This window comes from Vulpes vulpes, chromosome 3, assembly GCF_048418805.1.
Source record: "Vulpes vulpes isolate BD-2025 chromosome 3, VulVul3, whole genome shotgun sequence".
In the NCBI taxonomy this organism is placed as follows: Eukaryota; Metazoa; Chordata; class Mammalia; order Carnivora; family Canidae; genus Vulpes; species Vulpes vulpes.
This window is the reverse complement of record NC_132782.1, coordinates 114,019,737-114,026,138: the sequence shown is the minus strand read 5'-3', so window position 1 is coordinate 114,026,138 and position 6,402 is coordinate 114,019,737.

Here is a 6,402-nt window from a genome sequence, read left to right as displayed (position 1 = left end):
AGGATAGCCCCTCCTGTTACTTTTTCGTCCTCATTTTCCATCTCCTAAAGCCACGCTTCTCCAACCTTAATGTGCAGACGAGTTTCCCCCCAGGGGTCTGGTTGGTTAGCAGGAAGATTCTGATTCAGGATACCCCTCGGGGAGGCTGCGGTCCCCCAGTCCCCACTTGCTCCCCATCCAGGCCAGTGCCTACACCAGCAAACCCCTTTGCCCTGAAATGCACGTGTATCCGTTTTCTCTCACTTGCACCCAAAAGATCCCAAGCACGACGTCCAGGGACATCAGCTGGTTCTCTGAGAGGGACCCTCAATGGTGCCTCTCGTCCTGTGCCTTTGTTCAAGCCCTCCTCTCTCCTCCTGAGCCTCATGGCCTCTCCTCCAGGAAGCCTTCCCACTCTGCCTGCTTCCTGCCCTCCCCTGGAATCTCAGGAGCATACTGAGGAGCAGGCTCCAGGGCAGTGGTTCTCAACCTTGGCTGCAGACTAGGATCACCTGGGAGCTTTGAAACCACCTGGTGCCCAGGCCACACCCCAGACCCATCGAACCGGAATTTCTATGGGTGGGACCCAACATCCCTTACTTAAGAACCAGGTCACAGGCGTGTGCTGTGTCCAATATTTATAAAGTTTCAATAGCATCTGATTGGCTTTCCGAACCTGTGGGTGAAGTTCAATGTGAAAGTTCACTACGCCAGATGTTATTCAGCTTTAAAAAGGAACCAGGATCTTACACCTGGTACAACATGGTTTCCACATGCCTGAACCCAGAGGAACACAATATTGTCCTTAGCCACACCCGGGTCACAGCACACACCCCTCCTGAAGCCCAGGCTTAGTGCTCACGACTGAAGGGTAAGGGAGGGCCTCCAGGGGGAACTGGGGTACACTGCTGGTGGGTTGGGTGCCACAGCAGACTGCCCAGACCGCTGCCAACGGGGCAGCACTGGGGTTGGTGGGAGTTCCATCTCCTGTAGGACCTGTGTCCCCGATGCTCCAGCTATGAGGGGTGCACACTGTGAAAGTTTGATGGTGTTCATTGCTCATTGACTAGGCCAGCGACATTTAAAAACCACCATGAGAGGCGCCTGGCTGCCTAGGTCGGCTAGGCCTCTGATTCGTGATTTCAGCGCAGGTCATGATCTCAGGGTCCTGGGATCGAGCCCGGCGACACACTCCCTGCTCAGCCGAGCCTCTGCGTAAGGGTTCTCTTTCCACCGCTCCCCTCGCTTGCTTGCATGCACTCACTCACTCACTCTCTCTCTCTCAAATAAATAAATACATCTTTTAAAAACAAAATAAAAATAAATAAACACTAGAATGAAATTATTAGTAAAACAAACGTGCTTAGATAGAATTGACCTTTGGCTGAAGAGCTTTTAAAATCTGGCTACGGTGGGGATGAGCAGATCTTAATTTGGTACAGTCAACACTCGCTCCATGTCCCACATCACCCACCTCCTCCTCCCATCGCCGAACAGCCCTCTCATGCCCACACCTACCCCATCCCACCACCCCAATCCTTAAGTGACCCAGTAGTTATCTACCAAACGGCTCCGTACTGGAGAAAACCTAACACTGGCCTGGAAATAATGTTACTTCTCGAATGCCCCTTGGATAACTCAGAGTTGATGTCACCTAAGAAGACCCCTGTACGCTTGTGTCCAGAGGAAGTCATCATTAAGGTGACACACCTGGATGATGACCATGGGCAAAGAGGTCACGTGTCCATCTCGCCAGAAGGTCAGGAGCTGAAGGATGAGGACGTCTTGGCTGACATCGGCACGGCAGAGGGTTTGTCGGTGGTGGACACCGCTGTGCCATTTGACTTCCTCACTGAAAGATGCAGATGCTTTTGTCAGAAAACCGTGATGGGAACCTAGAGGACTTGACCGTTATCTAAACGCGCAGGCAGAATGACCTTCTGGGATAATATTTCCTACGTTAAACGTTTCTGATCCAAATGTCCCCGCTATTCACCGTTATTTAAGTGACGTGTGCATTTTCAATGTGCCGAGCACCAGTGTGCCAGCTTTCTGATCTTTAGCAGTTTTCCAAAATTAACTTTCTATTTCAGAATCATTTTAGTTTTACAGAGAAGTTGCAAAGATAGTACAGCGAGCCCCGAATACCCCTCACCCGGGCTCCCCCCATAACGTCTTACATAACCGTAGCATATTTGTCACTACTGAGAGGCTGGGGGTGGCATGTTACTACTGACCAGATTCCAAGCTTGACTTGGATTTCACTAGTTTTCTCATCAATGTCCTGTTTTTGTCCCTGGAGACCACCTAGTGGGCTGGGGCCCTGGTGTCCTCTGGCCTCAACTGCCTCCCTGTGTTTCATGACCCGACAGCCTCAGAAAGTGTTGGTCAGAGGTCATGCCGAATGTCCTCCAGTCTGGGTTTGTCTTATGTTTCCCAGTGATTACACTGGGGTTATGGGTTTGGGGGAGTAACGTTATGGAGGTAAGGCTCTCTCTCAGCACCTCCTAGCAGGGGTGCTGACATCCATGCAACTCAGTCGCCTTGACCATGAGGCCAAGATGCATCTGCGAGTTTTCTCAGCTGTAGAGTCACTTTGTTTTTCCCTCTCTGGAATCTTTTTTTTTTTTTTTTTTTTTTTGAGATTTTATTTACTTATTTACTTAGAGAATACGAGTAGGGGAGGGGGAGAGGAAGAGAGAGAATCTCAACTAGCCTCCCTGCTGAGCACAGAGCCTGACACAGAGCTCCATCTCATGCCCCCGAGATCATGACCTGAGCCCAAATCAAGACTCACATGCTGAACTGAGTCACCCGGGCACGCGTCCCCAGAATCCTCTTTAATGCCCTGGCTTTCCGTAATAGTTGTGAGCATAGGAGAACATAGTGATCAAACCCCTTTATGAAATAACTCTGTCCTGTGTCCTGTACTTCTCAGTACCCTGGGGGTGCTGTGCCTCTGTCCACAAGGAAATGGAGTTAGCAGCCACAATCTCAGCCACAACTCAGAATGTTTAGTGGGTCTCTACCTTTCTTTTCTAATTCAAACATTTTCTAGACCAGAGATTCTTAATGGGAGATGCACATCAGAGCTACCCATGAAATTGTATAAGAATAGAGGTGTCTACGGACGCCTGGGTGGCTCAGCAGTTGAGTGTCTTCCTCTGGGTCAGGATGTGATCCCAGAGTTCCAGGATCGAGTCCTGCATGGAGCCTGCTTCTCCTCCCTCTGCCTGTGTCTCTGCTTCTCTGTTTCTCATGAATAAATAAATAAATAAAATCTTTAAAAAAAAATCTCTGAACTTCTTTAAAAAAAAAAAAAGAAGAATACAGATGTCTACCCTAGACTTATCGAATCTCTCTACTCGATGTTATTGGTTTAAAAAAAAAAAAAAAGCCACTGGGTGGTTCAGTGGCTGAACATCTGCCTTTGGCTTAGGGCATGATCCTGGGGTCCCAGGATCAAGTCCCACATGGGGCTCCCTGCATGGAGCCTGCTTCCTCCTCTGCCTATGTCTCTGTCTCTCTCTGTGTCTCTCATGAATAAATAAAATCTTGTTTAAAAATTAAAATAAATAAAAAAAGATTTATCTCAGAATAATTATATGTTCTATTTTGAGATTGTTTTCCCTTTATAAAAATTACATCCATCCACTGTTACAAAATCAGATGTCATATTCAGTTCAGTGCCTTAAGATAGGCTTAATTGTTAGCCTTAGAGACATTCTGTCTAAAAAAATTTTTTGGAATGGTTTTATGACTTCGTTTTGTGTGGCCTTAAAACAACCAGATTCCCCAGGAAGTTACCTTATTCTCATTATGAACCCTCATCAGACCGTTCAGATCCGAAAACTCTCAGTAAGAAGGTAACCAGAGCTGCTAGGTGGTGGTGGGGGCTGACTTCCGTTCCTCCCACCGGGCCCTGCTCCGCACCCGGGCCACCTGCCTCCCGCAGCCTGGGCCCCAGAAAAGGCCAAGAAGGCTCTCTGGATCCTTAACGCTGCACAGAATGAACAGCTGAGAACAGATTTCTGAGCTCAGACGGCTTTCAGATGGCAGTGACTGTCTGAGTCAGGATTTCCAGAATCTCTTAAGCCAGAAGCAGAAGCCTTCACAAGGGCTGAGGTCAAGCAAAACAGAACTTTTCACTTGGGACTAAGAGGACTTGGCGGGAAACGTGGTTGTCCATATTGTTTGGGGTTTGGTTGACATCGTGCTCGGGTTCCATTTTCTGGATACACCAGGAAGCCCCACCTCTTGTCCAGCCATCTACAGTCCACAGCAATTGAGTAAAACTACTTTCCAAAGCTGAAATTAAACATTTAAAAATGCTGTGATCGTCACTGAGCCCCAGGGATTCAGAAGCTCTTACTTTTCATGGCAAAATATTTAATTGTGTGGGTTCAACAAGAATCTTTTTTCACCAGGATGCAAGTGGCTGTGCGTCCAGGGCCTCACGGGAGGGTCACATGGAAGACAGGCCTCCCTGAACTGGGTGGGATTGGCCACCTTAAGGAAGAAAAGTTGCTTTTGGTTGTAAATCCACAGCCACCAAGCCCTCCCAGGGAAATAGCACTGGTACTGGGCCTTCAAGGGGCGAGGAAAGGCCCTCCGGGAGGCCCCGGGGAATCAGGAAATTTGGCAGACCTCGAGGAGCGAGCAATTTCCCCAAATGTAGGTGCTGCCAATGAGATCTGGGCAGAGGGCTTCTTGAACTTGGTTTTGATGCCTCTGGAAATAGAGGCATCTGAAGGCCAATCTGAGAGTCCCTGCAGAGAATTCCAGCAACGCGAAGTCAAGAGGGCCTGCATGGCGAGGGATGCTCTGGCCACACCTGTGCACATAGCCACACCACATCTCAGGAGGCTGTCCTACCATGCCCAGGGATAGTCTTTCCTGAGGATTATCCACATCCCAGGCAGCAGGGAGGACTTCAAGGGAGCACACAGAGGCTCCTGAGAGTCCTGACGGACACCCATGGGGGGCTCTGCTCTCTGGCGTCTCATTGATCTGCTCTGAACTCTGTAAAGTGTAGACACAAATTCTACTGCAAATTCCCTTCTTCTGCCCGCAGTCGCTTATGGCCCGGTGGACAGACCTGGTGGCACCTATTTGCGGCCCCTTTCGGCATCTCTTGTTTGCCCAGAGCTTTGGGGCTTTGTGCACTCCTGCTGGAGCCCCATCGTCGTTGGAGAGCCCCAGAAGTCTCGGAGTCCTGGCCACACAGGCTCTCCTGCCTCCCCAGACGACGGACCCCTCCAGAATTTCCCTGGGTCACCCCAAGCCCCAGACTTGTTTTCCCATGTATCCACACAGCCTTACAGAACTAGACTTGAACCCAGAACAACTTCTGATTCCTGGTCATTTATCCCACGGAGACCTGCAGAGCATCATTATGCTACCTCATAATTTTATTCTCCAAAATGTGTGCCTTCTCATCCTTTCACGAGCACAGAGGTGACCGAGGACAGTAAAGATAAAAAGGATGAGGACTCTGCTATCTCCTATTAATTTGAGAAAAGCCACGCAGCCCTTCCAGGCCCGGTTAATCAGCCTGCATTGCGAGGCCTCTTTGCTGGCACAAGAGCACTGCAGCGTGGCTTTCTTGTGCCATCTGCCTGGTCCAGCAGGCTTCACCTGTCACTGTTCTACTGGGAGATGTCAAATTGTCCAAAAAAGGGGCAGGGACCTTACGGCCACCTGCCAGGATGCCTCTATTTTTCCCTACAACCTGCTGGCCCCCTTAAGAGGTCTTTTCACTAACCCCAACTGCCTGTGGAAAGGAAGCCAGGCCCTGGGATACACAGTGACTCAACCACCACAGAATTTGAGGAGTTTACTTCAGTGGGACGGCTGGGGAGAGCGGCAGGCCACATGCCCCGGTGGGGGGACACGTTGGAGCAGGGATTTTGCTGCTCTTTGGCACAGAGTCCCAGAGGGCCCTGTACAGGGATCTCATCTCCTTTGGGTCACAGAGCACTGAGGGTTTAGCACTGGCCTTATACCATCTCCTAGTTTTTAGAAATCAGATCACATTAGAGTGATGAGATTTTGGAAAGAGTGGGTTAAATCCATTATAAAACTTCCTCTCACCTGTTTCTTCATCCGCCCGTGTGGCTAGGGGACACTCTCGTTCCATTTCGAACAGGCAAGGCTGCTCCAGAGATATGAACAAGACTTGTGTTCACCTCAGTGTCTTGCTCATGTCTGCAAGAGGGGACACCGCAGGTAGCGCGTGAGATGCTGGCCCCTTACGCTGGCCAGCCATCCGCCCAGCCAGCCAGCTGCAGATATGCCGAGAGCCTCCTCTTTGCAGCAAAATGCCCCGTCTTCCACCCCAGGGCTCAAAACCTCATAAGGGATGGGTCTTGCGGTGGGCAGAATAATGGACTGCCAAAGATGTTCATATCCTCACCCCTAAGA